We start from the raw sequence: 16,815 nt of genomic DNA, 5'->3' as shown, positions 1-16,815 counted from the left end.
CAACAACAGGATGCTGGAAAAGCTAATAATTGGAACCTCCCCCTCCGTGAACAACCGCATAGACAGCCAAATGCAGCATCACAGGCGGGGACCGCTCCACCACAGCTAAGAGATGATGCAGGTCCCCATCTTAAGCCGCAGTGGCTGAACAGCAGCCGACCCAGAGGGAGAGGATGCAACTGAGGAAGCACCGGAAATAAAATTGAATAAAAATGAGAATAAACAAGTAAACAAATTGATAAAAACAATAAAACATTAAAATAAGGTTAATTAAAATAATGCGTTAAAAATCAGGTTCAAGTTCATAAAACAAGATTGTTTCTCTTTCGGCTTTTCCCATCAGGGGTCGCCACAGCGAACGAGTCGGTTCATAAAACAAGATAAAATGGATAAATAAATAAAATAAAAATAAAAGTACATATGAATAAATAACTGAATAAATAGATAAATAAAAGTGGTAAAAAATTAGCTAAAAGCCAGGTTAAAAAGATGGGTCTTGAGCCTTTTCTTAAAAGCATTAATGCTCTCTGCGGCTCTAAGACTGCATCTTATCCTCCAAACAGGCGTTTTTTGTGATTGGAAAGATTTGAATACAGGAGATTATGAAACTTAATGCAACAGAGTTTAAAGAAGGCATTTTTGATTAGGAAATATTACGTTAAACAGATACATTTAGAGTCAGACCTGTGGTGAGGAAGCTATGAACTCCCCACAAATACTGTTCATTTATTTAGAAAATTCCCAGGTGTTCAATGTTTGAATTTAGTTTCCAACTTACTGACCCTGCATGATTTATTCTGTGTTGAATTGATGTGCCATGTTTAGATGTCTGGCTGAAGTAAAAAGTGACTCCTTGACTAAAATAGAGCGTTTTCCTGAAATGTGGACCGTATTTAAACTCGTTCAATCCGTGGACAGTGACTCGTTTGACCAGAACTCTCAGACTCAACTTCCTTCACTGTCACTTTGTCTCTTCAGTGGGGCAGCAGTTTCTCTCGCTGTCCCTAACTCTTTCTGGCGGCTCTGAGTCCGAGCGGAGCCGCAAAGACAGAGGCAGCAGATCAGATTCCCTGTATTACAAGAAAATGAGTTTGACAAAATAACGGGGGATTTGTTAGCCACATTTCTTTCTTTTATCTGTACCAGACAGCAAAAATCAATAGACCTGTGTGTTTTTTTTATTTTTTTATTGTTGTCCAACAACTAAGCGAACAGATGAGACCTGTGTTTCATGTCAAAGTCAAAGAATTTTCAAGGACACTGCAGGGAGTTGAACCCCGTCCAGCTGAAGCCAGAGTACCATCTGCCAGTGCCTTTTATGACTGAACATGGAAGCAAAGCCTGGATTCCAACCAGCATGCGATTTCAAATGCTCATATACCCCTGAACCAATTGGTAAACTATTACAGTGTTTTTCAACCAGTGTGCCGCGGCAGGGAGATGGTCAAGTGTGCCGTGGGAGATTGCCCTCATTAACTGATTTAACAACATTTCCCATCTTCAGGATTTCAGCTCTCTGTTCATCCAAACAGGCCCTGATAAAACACTGAGGAGTTAGGAATATAAAAGATCGTAAATACTTTTTCTTTGCGTTTATTTTATTTTATTAAAGACATTTTGATAAGAATGACGTTACCACGATTCAGCTGCAGCTCCGGCTGTATTTTGGAAAAGTCCCGTCGCTTTAACTGTCTCCACCAATCATTCTTGGGGAGCTTAATCACATGTCATCAGTCTGACCAATCAGAAGTGGTTAAAGTCTTCACTTCCTCGTCCCGATTTAGCTCGTAAAGTCGCTCAGTTCTAACAAAAATACCAGCTAAAGCTCGTCTTTAGCGGTGTAGCTTTCCACAGAGTCCGGTATCAGACCGTGGAACAAGTGAACAAAACAATGGAGCTCCGAAAAGCGATCTCCGCCGGCCGTTTTATGCACTACATCTCCCATGATGCATTGGGTTGTGAGCACAAGGAGATCTGTTGTTAAACGTCTTGAAACCAACGAACACACTTCAAACTGTTTTTAAATCTTCTAACTTAACTTTTATTGCATCTTTTAGAAAAAAAAAACAGCTGCAGTTTCCAGCTTTTTCTGCAACAATTATCTCAAAAATGCATGTGAGACTGTGGAGGGAGGGGCTGTAGATCAATACAGTCTGAGTTTCTCCTTTTTTTAAATTTTTGGATGCTGGTGTGGCGCGGGATTTTTTTTAAGGTTAAAGTGTGCCGTGGCTCAAAAAAGGTTGAAAAACACTGAACTATTAACCTTAAAAACCATCACAGATTACGTGTTTTTGTGTCACATGCTAGAAATACACTTAAAGAAACCGAACATTTCATAACAAATTAACATTTTCAAGGCAAGATGAACTTTTAAAATAAACACATTTATTAAAAAGACAAAAAACTCAACAACTTTTGGCCCTTAAAACACTTAATGATGTGCTGTTATGAAAGAACACTAAAGTTACTCCAACACTCAGACGCCCCCCCCTCCCCTTTACAATTCCTAATTTTCACTACAAAAACAAACCAAACTATGATTCCCTACCTTGCCATTAAAACCAGGCCGTCTCCAGCAGAAAACACCCCCCTCTAGGATGCTCTGAATGAACAGAGGATCCTCTCGTGGTCTCTGAAATAAATTTGTTTGACCACGGTCTTGACAGTAAATTTGACATAAACATGATCTATAATCCCCCCCCTGGTGTGGGAGAAGTGACATGCTGCCTGAAACCTCTGTCTGTCATCAAATTACAAATGAAAGAGGACTTTAGGATGTCTTCATTAAGATCGCCAATCAACACAATTGTTTCACTTTCCAACCAACTCCTATAGGTGGGATCTAAACAGCACTACAGTATAGGACGGGGGACGATAAACTACAACTAACACTACATTTAGAGCCAGACTTCTGCAAACAACACACTCCAAATCAAGGTCTGGCTTCTCCAAAATCTGGGTCTCCTCCGTCCAGACAGTAGGTACCAACTCCACCATGTTGCTGACTCTTCAGGCAAACTAATGCTGGGTTGGTACCAAGGAAAGTCCTCGGGGACGGCTGTGGAGACTTTAGCCGTCAATTTGGACAGTTTCCAAGGCAGAGCTAGGGGTCAGCCATGTCTGCAAATGCAATGCATTTAGGCTGCAGCTGCTGTGTGCAGTGGGCCAGATAGGAGACATATCTTTCTGAAAATAAATCTAAAACATTTTGTGAATGATGAAACATTATGTTACTCATGAATTAATTTAATTCTTTTTTATCTCATTTTTTGTTACACTATACAAAATACACATTATTGCGCTTGTCTTCAATATGAAACCAGCTGCAATTATTTATTTTTTTATTTTTTTATTATTTTTTTATTTTTTTTTGTTACTAATTCAATTTTTGCTTTGTTAAAATGTGATAAAAGTACTTTTATATCATTTAGTCAGCAATCTAGAATTTCTTTGTCAACAGTTAATTCTATAATATCTTTTATGGGGTGAACTTTAAAAGGATTTTTTTCTCATATCAGAACAACACAATAAATGAAAATAATTGAAAAACTTAAAATCTGAACAATTGTATGTGCAAATATGAGAACAACACAAGACTTTTGTCTTGCAAACCATCCATCGGGACAGAACTGGAAGCTTCTTGTTTTGACCGACCCAGCAACCCCAAGTGTATTTGGTGTCTGTACGTGTATAATAATAATATGAATTGAAAATAGATTGGATATTCATTTATATGAAAATATAAATGAATAAATACAATCAAAAACTAAAAGAATAAATAAGAATGGAAATGGACCAACGTATATGCATATAAAATAACCTACATACAGGCATACAGTTGTCAACATGAAACAGTATATATAATCATAATAAAACCAACAATATAAAAAATAGCAACAACAACATTAAATATTAATGATAATAATAATATTATTTGAACATAGATTGTATATTTATTTATATGAAGATAAAACAAAAATAAATAAATAAATACAATCAAAAAGTAACAAAATGAATAAAAAAGATAATGGACCAACGTATATGCATATACAATAACCTACATACAGACATACAGTTGTCAACATGGAACAGTACATATAATCATAATAAAACCAACAATATTAAAATTAGCAATTATAATAATGATTATAATGATAACAATGATAATAATGATAATAATAATACAGAAAAACATGTTTGAAAAGGACCAGTTAGAGGCTTAGTTTACTTTAGCTTTCCCCTTGAAAATAAAATGAAACAAAAATAAATAAATAAGATTAGACTCGTGCCTAAGTGTTGCATTTGTGTGTATGTAGGTGTAAGTCAACATGTGCATGTACAGGTGTGTTCTTGTAGGTGTTTACAGTAGGTGATTACGTAGTGTGTGTGTGCTGGTTGTGCATCTGGTCCTGTCCTTGGACCGGATCCCAACTTTTATCTGACAGATGCATTTGATCAGGGTCCTGTATTTTTACAAGGCCCATTCCATCTGTCAAGTCCTCGATTGTATGTGGGAACTTTCTTTGGGAAGTGGCTTGTATTTGACTCTGGTCCTGCCTTTGATAGGGTTGTTGTCTTTGACTTTTGTCCCTTTGATAGATTTTGTGACTTTGAATGTGACCCTTTCTTTGAAAGGTAGCCCGTCTTTGACCACGTAAGACTTGGGACCTTTTGTGTATTTGAACAGAGCCCTGTGTTTGAACTGAAGCTTGAATTTTTCCTGGTACCTTATTTTTAACCGGGTCCTTTATTTCTAGAAAGGTCATTCTATCAGTCAAGGCCTCTAATAGAGAAGGGGCTTGTCTTTGACTCTGAAGCTTTCTTTGGCAGGTTTCCCGTCTTCTAGTGCAGTCCTGTCTTTGGATGGAGGCCTGTTCCTGAACAGGGTCCTTTCTTTGGGCTGAGGCTTGTTTTTGGACCTGCCCATGTCTTTTAATGGGGACCTGGTTTTGAATATGGCCCTTTCTTTGAAACTTAGCCTGTTTTTGAGTTAATACACGAATGGCTCGTCTCTTGAGATACTGCATAAATCTTAAATCTGTCATCCGCTTTTTGTCTCGTCTGTTTAGTGTTTGTCTTCTGATGTCACAAGAATCCCTGGGTTTGTTTCTGTTCAGGAGGGACATATCAGCTGGACCCCTGTTGGTCACCTGAGGAGCTGCTGATTTCAAGACAGTATCAGAAGATCTGATTTGGTCATGAATTGATGCTCTGTAGCGTCTTTTCAGCATTTCCTTTGTTCTGTCCTCTCGTTCTCCTTTTGTGTCCACGAGTTCACTGATTCCTCTGAAACGAGCAAGTAATTGATCCTTGTAATATTTACGCTGACCCCACTGTTTGGAAGAATTTATGTCCTTAATTGAATTGATGTTTCCAAAACTGAAGGAAAACAGTTTGGCGCCTGAAATCTTGGTCAAAGTTGATTCAGGGCTGCACACTTTATGGTCATTCATGTTTTTTTTTCTCTTTATGAATCTCCTTCTTCTTTTGGCTTCGATAACTCAGAAAGAATCCCCCCAAAATTTTGCGTTAGTTCACGAAGGTTAAATGATAAGTGGTGAAATGTTGATCTCTTCCTTTGCTGTCTTCAAGCTTCAGGTTAGTCTCTTCTGATGTCTGCTCCAAGTAAATTAACTGTATTTACAAATTAAATCAAAGATCTGAAACTCCTCCTAAAATGTAATATGACGTGGAGTTACATCACTGTGACATCGAAAACATCATTGATGATGTCGTCAGTGATGTCATCACTGACGCCATCATCAGTGATGACATCATCAGTGATGACATCACTGATGATGATTTTTAAGTCGATTCAACTAAAACAAATATTTATTGTCACCAAATTATTAGGTTAGATAAATGTAAAAAATTATCTTTACAATCGCAGCCTAATTAGTCTTTTTTATAGTATTGGTGGCATAGATTCAACAAAGTACTGGAAACATCCTGAGAGAGTTTGGTCCATATTGCCATGATAGCATCACACAATTGCTGCAGATTTGTCGGTTGCACATCCATGATGCCATTCTCCCGTTCCACCACATCCCAAAGATCCTCTACTGGGTTCAGATCTGGTGACTGTGGAGGTTATTTGAGTCCAGTGAACTCATTGTCATGTTCAAGAAACCAGTCTGGGATGATTCCAGCTTTATGACATGGTGCCTTATCCTACTGGAAGTAGGCATCAGAAGATGGTACACTGTGGTCATAAAGGGATGGCCACGGTCAGCAGCAATACTCCGGCTGTGGCGTTGGAAACACACTCAAGAAAATTTTCAAGAAAATATCCCCCACACCATTACACCACCATTACACCAGCCTCAACCGCTGATACAAGGCAGGATGAATCAATGCTTTCACGTTGTTGACACCAAATTCTGACCCTACCAAATGTGGCAGCAAAAATTTCATCATTTCCAATCTTCTCTTGTCCAGTTTTGGTGAGCCTGTGTGAATTGTGGCCATGGTTTCCTGTTCTTGGCTTGCAGGAGTGGTACCCAGTGTGGTCTTCCACTGCTGTGGCCCATTAGCAATAAGATTGGATGTGTTGTGTGTTCACATATACCCTTCTGTAGACCTCAGTTGTAGCCAGTGGTTATTTAGGTTACTGTTGCCTTTCTATCAGCTGGAACCAGTCTGGCCATTCTTCTCTGACATCTGGCATCAATAAGGCCTTTCCACCCACAGAACTGCTGCTAATAGGATATTTTTTCTTTTTTGGAACATTATCTCTAAACCCCTAAAGATGGTTGTGGGTGAGAATCCCAGCAGATCAGCAGTCTCTGGAATACTCAGACCAGCCCATCTGGCACCAACAACCAAAGTCGAAGTCACTTCAATCATCTTTCTTCCCAGTTCTGACACTGGGTTTAAACTGCAGCAGATTCTTTTGACCATGTCTACCAACCTAAATGCATTAAGCTGCTGCCATGCGATTTGCTGGTTATGAATGTGTGTTAACCTATTGATGTCTGAATTTTTTTCCTATTACAAAAAATAAATTCATAATCCACACTTTTCAATGCAGAAAGTCTCCATTAGTCTCCATTAGATCAAGGTGCATGTAAACGTTCCAACTGATTGTGGGTGGGTCATTACTGCGCACCTATTTTATGTCATGTGTAGACGTACCTTACGGACGTTACGGAAGCTGGATGGAAATAAGAAGGGGCTTAAGCAAAACTGGTCTTTTTCTGACACAAACGCGTTGCTGGAGGTTTTAAAAGAGCTAAAAATTGTAAAGAGAAGAGAATGGAGAATGTCTAGAAACACTGAATTATACATGCAAGTTGACGAGCCCTTATAGAAAGTCAATCAATCCGGTGATGACAGTCATGAGAATGACACAAATATTAGTTTTCACAACGTTTGCTGCTAAACTGGTTTTAGATCTTTCTTTCAGTTGTTTCTCTGATGTACTGAAATATAATTAGAAGCACTTCATACGTTACAAAGGCTTTTATTGTCAATTACGTGACATTCGTGCAAAGAGTCAGTATTTGCAGTGTTGGCCCTTCTTTTTCAGGACCTCTGCATTTTGACTCGGCATGCTCTCAATCAACTTCTGGGTCAAATCCTGACTGATAGCAAACTATTTTTTCAGAATCACTTCTTGGAGTTTGTCAGAATTTGTGGGTTTTTGTTCATCCACCCACCTCTTAAGGATTGACCACAAGTTGTCAATGGGATTCAGAACTGCAGAGTTTCCATGGTTCAGACCATGGATCCACAATTTCACCGTTCTGGTCCCCAAGCCACTTAGTTATCACTTTTGCCTTATGGCACGGTGCTCCATTGTGCTGGAAAATGTATTGTTCATCACCAAAGTGTTGTTGGATTTTTGGAAGAAGGTGCTGTTGGAGGGGGTTTTGGTACCATTCTTTATTCATGGCTGTGTTTTGGGGCAAAATTGTGAGTGAGCCCACTCCCTTGGATGAGAAGAAACCCCACACATGAATGGTCTCAGTATGCTTTACTTTTAGTATAGCACAGGACTGATGGTAGCACTCTTCAGACAAGCCTTTTTCCAGATGCCCCAAACAATCAGAAAGAGGCTTCATCTGAGAAAATGACTTTGCCCCAGTCCTCAACAGTCCATACTTTTGTAGAAGATCAATCTGTCCCTGATGTTTTTTGGAGATAAGAGGCTTTGCTGCCCTTCTTGACACCAGGCCATCTCCCAAAAGTCTTTGCCTCATTGTGTGAGCAGATGCGCTCACACCAGCCTGCTGCTACTCCTGAACAATCACTGCACTGGCGGCACTTAAATCCTGCAGCTGAATCTTTAGGAATCTCTTTAGGAGACATCATGGTGCGTGTGGGGACTTTTTTGGATGACCTGAAGCCTTGTTAACAAGAACTGAACTTCTTTCCTTGAAGTTTTTGATGGTCCTATAAATTGTTGATTCAGGTGCAATCTTAGTAGCCACAGTTTCTTTGCTTGTGGAGGCATTTTTTGCAACGCAATGATGGCGGCACGCGTTTTATAGCAGGTCCCCATGGTTACCAATGGAAGAACAATGATTTCAAGCATCACCCTCCTTTTAACATGTCATGCTGCTGTTCGAACCCAATCAGCCTGACATAATAATCTAAATCCTTGTGCTTGTCAACATTCTCACCTGAGTTAACAAGACGATGACTGAATTGATCTCAGCAGGTCCTTTAATGACAGCAATGAAATGCAGTGGAAAGTTTTTTTGGGGGATTAAGTGAATTTTCATGGCAAAAAAGGACTATGCAATTCTTCTGATCACTCTTCATAACATTCTGGAATATATCCAGATTGCTATTGTAAAATCTTTAGCAGCAACTTTTCCAATTTCTTTTTTTTTTTTTTTTTTTTTTCAACTTGTCCTGTCCAACAGCTAGGCAGACAGATGAGAGCTGAGGGCCTCTTGGGTTGGACATATTTTACTTTAACAAGAGGGGTTATTAATCTTCAGACAAACCAAAGGTATGTCTGAATAAACCCCTTTTGTAATTGAGGCCAAACTTTATTAATTTCAAACATGTCTGAAAATCTTTGGTGTTGGACCGGACGGAAAAGGAAAGAGGGGAAGAAGAGAGAGGGACGTTAGAGAGAGGGGGGGTAGGGGGTGATAATAGGAGGGGAAGGGGGATAAGACCATGAAGCAGCATAAAGCAACAAGTTTACTGGTTGTTAATCATTATGGTAAGGTTCAAATGTAAAAAAAACAAAAAAAAGGGCGGAGCCTGTCCACACACACACTCAAATGTTATAAACACACCTGTTAGTTGCAAAAATGTCCACCTGTCGACATGTACACAAAACAGATAGTGTTCACACGCATACTTATGCCTTAAAACCAACTAGTGTGAAATATTTCAGTCATTCAGTCTGTTGAGCTAACACCTGTGCTCAGGTGAGTGTTTATGTTCTTCTAAAATGGATGGTGGAACGTGAAAAGAAGGAGGGAGAGTGCCCAGCCATCCCCACCCCAAGACCCCCACCGCACCAGCAGCGGCAGCCGGAATCCCCCCAACGCCACACGGGAACCGGCAGGGAACAACCGCCGCCCGGGCGACCAAGCCCGCCACCCAGGCCAGGGCCAGCAGGGCCGCCGCAAGGCCCCCAGAGCCAGAGAGCAGGGAGGCACGGAGGGAAAGAGGGCGCCGCCCCAGCCCAACCAGGAGAGCAGCCCCCCCGCCGCGCCAGGAGAACCCAACGCAGGGCCCCACCGGAGAAGGACGCCCACAGCCCCAGACGAGCACCCCACCACCACCCAGGAGTTCCGGGCATCCCCCCGCCCCAACCCCAGGTACGAGCCAGGACCCCCCAAGGGAGACCCACTCCGCACTCCAGGCAGCCATCCGCCCGGCCCACGGTTGGTCCAGGGAGGAGCGAGGCAGGGGCCCGCCGCCCCCGCCCAGAAGGGGGGAACCCCGGGGAAAAAAGAGGGCCCACAAGGGGTGTTGTAAATATGGCCCGACCAGGCTCGGCCACAGTTGGAAATTTGGCGTGGCCCAGCACTCAGGAGCAAGGACCAGAACCCACCCCCCAGGGACACGAACACCCCCGGCTCAGATGTAATGTGAACCCCCCCACCGCGCGGAGAGAGCACCGCCGGGCCCAGGAAGCCGGCACCCCGGGGACACAGCCGCCATTGCAAAGGGGCCCGTACCCCCCACCAGGGAAGAGGCAGGGGACAGATGGTCCTAGGTCCCACCTTCCTTGCAAAATGTGTGTGCGTGTATGTGTGTTTGAGAGAGTGTGTGTGTGCATGTGTGTGTGTTTATGTTGGGATGTATATATTGAGGGGGGAGGGGTGTGTGTACTAAGGGGGGTGCGGTTAAAATTGGCGGGTAGGGCACTAAGGGGACGTCTCCTGATTACTCACAGTGACGTCCCCTCACCCTCCCCACCAAGGGGCCCTAAATGTCTAAGGTGCGGTTAAAATTGGCGGGTAGGGTGCTAGGAGGACATCCGCTGCTTGCTGGCAGTGATGTCCAAGCACCCCCCCTACCAAGGGCCCTACATGTCTAAGGTGCAAATAAAACCGAAAGAGGGGGGGCCCACTCCATACGGCAACCACAGGAGGGGGGTCACTGCCTAGTAAACCCCCCCCCCCCAAGGCTCATCGCAGGCTAAGCCCCTCACCCTATTATGAGGTTATATGAGGAAGGGGGTAAGTTGGGGACAGATGATAGACTGTCCCCCGGTGGTCAAACAGCCGTCCCCCGCCCCCCCCCCAGCAAGGGGGCCAGGCCCACCCAGCCCCGGGGCCCCACCCCCGGAGGCGCAGACACCCCAGGCCCAGAACCACCACCCCCACACAGAGAGAGGGGAGCCAGAAAGCGCCGGCCCCCCCCCCCGGAGCAAGCCCAGGCCCCCACCCCCAAACGCCGGCCCTAGAAGAGCTCTGGTCAGGCCTCGACGGGACCGAGGCAGCCAACCGGCCGGGGAAACCGCCGATGGCCTCAGCGGAGACCCCGACCCGTCAACCCCCCCTGCCCCGTACCAATAGTGCCCCCCCCCCTCCCCCAGAATGCCCCCCCACAGGACAGTGTATGTGAGAGCATTTTCACATGTGTGTGTGAGAGCATTTTCAGTAGTGTGTGTGAGAGCATTTCACATGTGTATGTGAGAGCATTTTCAGTAGTGTGTGTGAGAGCATTTTCAGTAGTGTGTGTGAGAGCATTTCACATGTGTATGTGAGAGCATTTTCACATGTGTATGTGAGAGCATTTTCAGTAGTGTGTGTGAGAGCATTTCACATGTGTATGTGAGAGCGTTTTCAGTAGTGTGTGTGAGAGCATTTCACATGTGTATGTGAGAGATTTCACATGTGTATGTGAGAGATTTCACATGTGTATGTGAATGAATACATTTTCAGTTGTATGTATACAAGCATTTCACTAGTGTGTGTGAGAGATTTCACATGTGTATGTGAATGCTAATTCTGAATAATGTCCTACACGGCACCTCATACACAAGTGTTGGGGGTGCATGCGCACATGTTTGGTGTTACGGAGTGAAGGAGAACAGTAATAAAAGGTTTCCCCCAGGTGTTGAAATAGGTTTGTGGTGCTGCTGCCTTTCACTGCGATAGGCTTTAGGCAAAAGTTGTAGCGTGGGGTCTCTTCGTCTGTGGCAGCAAACCCAAACCAGTTCCAAACGACAGATGATTTTATTCCTTTCTTGGGAACAAACTTCCCACTCTCACCAGTTGCCATGTTGTCACTTGCTGTTTTGCATGTGCTATGATGTTGTTGTTTCTCGCTTTCCATACTGCTGTGTGAAACTAGCAGTAATGGCCAAAAATGCGCCATTACACAAAAACTCGATCTAGTTATTTTTTAAATCGCCCGTAACAAAAAATTCAAGTTAATTGATTCAATCGATTTTTTTCGCCCAGGCCTACCAAGGCCCCCCTTTCAACATGGGCTTGCATAAATGAGTTTTGGAAATTCTGTGGGCTTTAAACCCCCAAACAAAAGGCAAAATTATAATGTATAATGATTTAAAAAAAATCTTATTTAGAAAAACAGGTAAATTGATAACGAGGTATAAAAATTGTGGGAGAGAAACCATTTTAATAGCATGTATGCGACCCATCATGGAGATAGGCAGACCCCTTCATTTTTCAATGTCCATTTTTATTTTGCTCTGCTAATTGTAAAAATTCAATTTGAATATAAGGTTGGGTTTTTTGGGCAAAAAAACACCAGGATGTTTTAATGTGTCTGTAATTTTGAAAGGTAAATTATGCAGGAAGTCAGGGCTGATGTCAGCAGCCAGAGCTATAAATTCACTTTTCTGAAAATTAATTGTATAGCCAGAGATATCCCTAAAAGACTTAACTAAATCTAGCAATGCAGGAACTGATTGCTCAGGGTTGGACAGGAAAAGGACCACATCATCTGCATGTGATGAGATGTGATGATTCATGTTACCCAGTCTGACCGGGTCAATGAGGGGATTGTTTCTGATTGCTATGGCAAGGGGTTCAATAACCAATGCAAAAAGCAATGGGCTTAAGAGTCAACCTTGACGTGTTCCTCTGTAAATGAAAGGGTGCTGACTTTTCTTGGTTCGTGAGTACTGAAGAGGAGGGGTCTGCATATAATAAAGTCACCCAGGATGTAAACTGATCGCTCAGCCCAAACCTCTCCAGAACAGCAGCCATATAAGCCCACTCCAACTGATCAAAAGCTTTTTCTGCATCTAGATAAAGTGCAACCACCTTAGAACTCCCCCAATGCCTATGGTACATAATGTTCATCAGTCTTCTGACATTAAAAAAGGAAAATATTTTAGGAATTAACCCAGTTTGGTCTGGGTGAACAATTGAGTCAACATGCTTTTTTCATCTGTTTGCCAGTATTTTTGTGAAGATCTTCATGCACATTAAGCAGAGCTATAGGATGGTAGGAGGAGGGTTCTGTCTCGTCCTTGCCGTCTTTTAACCCTTGCGCTATCCTATGACCCCACCCTTACATTGACATGTTCTCCCTACCATAACAAAGGTGGATAAAGGTGAAGAGGATTTCATGTAATCCATGGACACCAGTGAAGATCACAAATCATTGAAGAAAAAAGGTTAAGAGCACTGTCTCGTGGGTCTAGATGACCCCACTCCCAATGTTAAAGTGCCTAGGATAGCACAAGGATTACTATCAGGGAAATATTGGCTTCATATAATGTTTGTGGTAATTTCCTGTATTCAGTGGAATGCTTAAACATTCTTAGTAGCAGAGGGGGCCATCTTATGTTGCACACTTTAAATGAACAGCAGACCACTGAACATTTTGTGTGTTTTATTCACGGGTTCTTTCCAGTTCAGCAGCGTATGCAAACCCATACATGTGTTTTTTTTCTAAAAAACAAACTCTCAGCGCTCCTTGGATCTCTTCTCTTTTCCCTCTCAATCATGCTGCTCTGCGCGCTCCAGCATGATGTCATTCTTACTCGACGGCGTACTACACTATTTGTAATGAACCCACAAACACTTGAAACAGTTTTAAAATTAAACAATTATAAAATAACTAACAAGGGGGTGGCTTATTTTCACTGTCCTTACACTCTCCCTCAAAAATTCAATGGCGTCCCGACATTATAAGAAACATTTTTCCTGATGTTATCAGTACACACAGTGGCATACTTTACACTACACAAAGCAGTCCTGTCATAAGAGTCAGAGGTCACATTAAGCCACACAGACGCAATACTGATATCTAGTAGTCCATATGGCAGGTATCTCTCCTTAATGCCACATGGTCGCAGCAGTAGTTGTTGTGCACGTCAACTGTCCACTGCAACATCTGTCAAACGAACAGGTATCTGCATCTGCTCTGAGGTAGGCACTTTAACCTTAAAGACGTCTGCATTCTACTTTGTGTACTTAAGTAGCTGTACTTTGTTACTCATTATGTGTTAAAAGAGCACCAATGTCAAAACTTAAACTTAATCCTGTTTTGGTACAACTATTAACTCAACATTTTTAAAATCACAGCTCTTTCTATAAATTTTACTTAAGAAAGAACAAACAAAAGTCACATTCACTAGGCATGTGAAAATGAAGGCTGCCCCGATTGGTCAGTGTTTTTTCTGTGTTACAATATACACCTTGTCTTCCCAATATGACCTCAGTTTACTCCGTCCACCCTTCTCAGTGAGGTTTCTGACAAGTACTCTACAGCCAGGATTCGACTCTGCACCACATACTTTTTTATCGTAGTGAATTTTTCCTCTGACTCCTTCTTTGATGGCTGTTTTAGAAGCTAGTTGGTATGCTACAGTCATTCTTGTTCTCCATTTTGCTGCATACTCTTCATGTGATGAGCTTTGGTCTTTTGCCGTGAGGGCGAACATGAGATCAATAGGGAGTCTAGGTTGGCGAAGGAAATAAGGTGCATAGCCCGTAGCTTCGCTGCGTGTGCAGTTGTAAGCATGAACTACCTTTGCCAGAAAAGCTTTCCAGTCTGTTTTAGCATGTTCTGGCAAATTCCTGAGCATCGCCAAGAGTGTTCTGTTGAATATTTCTACTTGCCCATTTCCCTGTGGAGGATATGGTGTTGTGTGAGACCCAGAAACCTCACTGTCCTCCTGAAGTTTAGCGAACAGTTTGTTCTCAAACTGCCTCCCCTGATCATGGTGAAGCTTGGTGGGGAATCCAAATCTCAACACAAAGTCTCCAAAAACCTTTTCTGCTGCGGTTTTGGTAGCTTTCTTTCGGCACGGGTAAGCCTGAGCAAATCTGGTGAAGTGATCCATCACAACAAGAATATATTCAAATCCTCCTTTACACTTTTCCAGATGCAGAAAATCAATAGAGACCAACTCAAAGGGGTATGTTGTGACAATATTCATGAGAGGAGCTTTGTCAAGCTTATTAGGGCGTTTATTTTTCAAGCACCTGCACACATGTGTTACATAGTGTTCCATGTCTTTCTGCATGTGTGGACAATAGAAGCACTCTCGAATAAGGTGCAAAACTCTCTCCACCCCAAGATGACCCATTTCTTCATGTAGTTCTTTATAAACCAGTTGTTGAAATCTGGTAGGAAGAAGCAGCTGGGAACAGGAAGCTGTTTTGCAATACAGTAGTCCATCGTCATCGAGATATAGTCTTTGTTTTTGTCTCATGAGAGCACTTGTGTTTCTGTGGCCTAGTTGTTGTCCTTTTCAGGGGCCACTTTCCTGACAACACATATTTTAACACCTCACCTATCACTGGGTCATCCCTCTGTGCTTCCTTCACTCTGGTTTTTGAGATTTCGGGCCTTCTAACTTTATCATTTCCCTCAGCAACCAGCTCATTGATCGTCATTGGGCAAAGCCAGGGTTCCGTTTCTTGGTTTCTAATAGTGATAGCCTTTGTAACACTATTCATGATCTCATGTTGCACTTTCTGAGTTCATGTTTGCATGTACTGCTCCATGTTTAATGGCATGCGTGAAAACCCATCGGCATCACTGTTACTCTTCCCAGGGCGATATCTTATGGAGAATTGAAAATCTGCCAATTCTGTGACCCACCTATGAGTAGTGGCATTCAGCTTAGCTGTGGTGACACATAGGTAAGAGGGTTGTTGTCGGTGCAGACTGTAAAAGGTGGAAAGTAATACAGGTAGTCTCAAAATCACTCACATATGGCCCAGTTCAAAGCCAAGAACTCCAACTTGCCTGAGTGAAGATGGTAGTTTTTCTCTGGTGCGGACAAAGTCCTGGATCCATAAGCAATCACCACCAACCTTTCATCCTGCTTCTGATAAAGCACAGCTCCCAGCCCCTGCTGTGAAGCAGCACAGTGCAGAATGAATGGCAGTTCAAAATCAGGATAACCTACCACATGGGGTTGAGAAAGAAGGTTGAATAGCTGACAAAGCACTTGCTGATGTTCAACCTGCCACTGAATAGGGTAAAATGATGGCAGCTGCCTTCCTTTCTTCTCTTTTCTTCTCTGTTTTGTCTGTTTTGTTTTCATCGTGTTCTCTAAGCAAAGAAGGTCAAAAGTGGTTTCGCTATTTGCGAGAAGTTTGGTATATAACTGCGATAGTAGGAAAGGAATCCTAACAGCTTCCTCAGCTCTCCAATGTTGGTTGGAACCTTTTCCTTCAAAGCCTGCACTGGAGCAATGTCTGCAGGATCCATTGTGTAGCCATCTTTTGTTACAAGTCTTCCCAGGAATCTCACTTGATTTCGGAATATTTCACATTTCTTATGTGTCAGTTTTACTTTGTGGTTTTGATAACGATGTAACACACATCTAAGATGGTTAAGATGATCTTCAAAAGTCTTGGAGTGGACTAGGTTGTCTTCCAGATTTGGTAAGCAAATGTAATATCGCAGACCTCTCAAACATTCTTCCATTGACCTTTGGAATTCTGCTGGAGCCGATGAAAGCCCAAATGGTATTCTCACCCACTAATATAAACCCCAAGGTGTGATGAAGCAGTTAAATGACAACTTGATTCTTCTAGGAACCCCTGATGATAGGCTTTCCCCTGATCGAGAACGGAGAACCAAGAACTTCCTATCAGGCTGTTAAGCATGTCTTGGATGCGGGGTATCGGATGACGATCAGGAATGGAGTTCCGATTTAGCTCTCTGTTGTCACAGCAGAGACGGAGACTTCCATCCGTCTTTCGTACGCACACAACAGGACTTGAGTATGGGGATTTAGATCTTTTTATCCTCCCTCTGTTGAGCAGATCCTCTAAGTATTCTTTCACCTCTCTGTGAAGTGGTTTCGGTACAGACACAAATGTTCGTGTCACCGGGGTTGGATCCCTTAGGCGAATCTTTCGCTGTAATGAGGGGATTGCTCCAACATCATGCTCATCTTGT

Source organism: Oryzias latipes, chromosome 20 (genome assembly GCF_053564925.1).
Source record: "Oryzias latipes strain Hd-rR chromosome 20, Olatipes_Hd-rR_3.1".
In the NCBI taxonomy this organism is placed as follows: Eukaryota; Metazoa; Chordata; class Actinopteri; order Beloniformes; family Adrianichthyidae; genus Oryzias; species Oryzias latipes.
Note: the sequence above shows the minus strand (reverse complement) of the source record.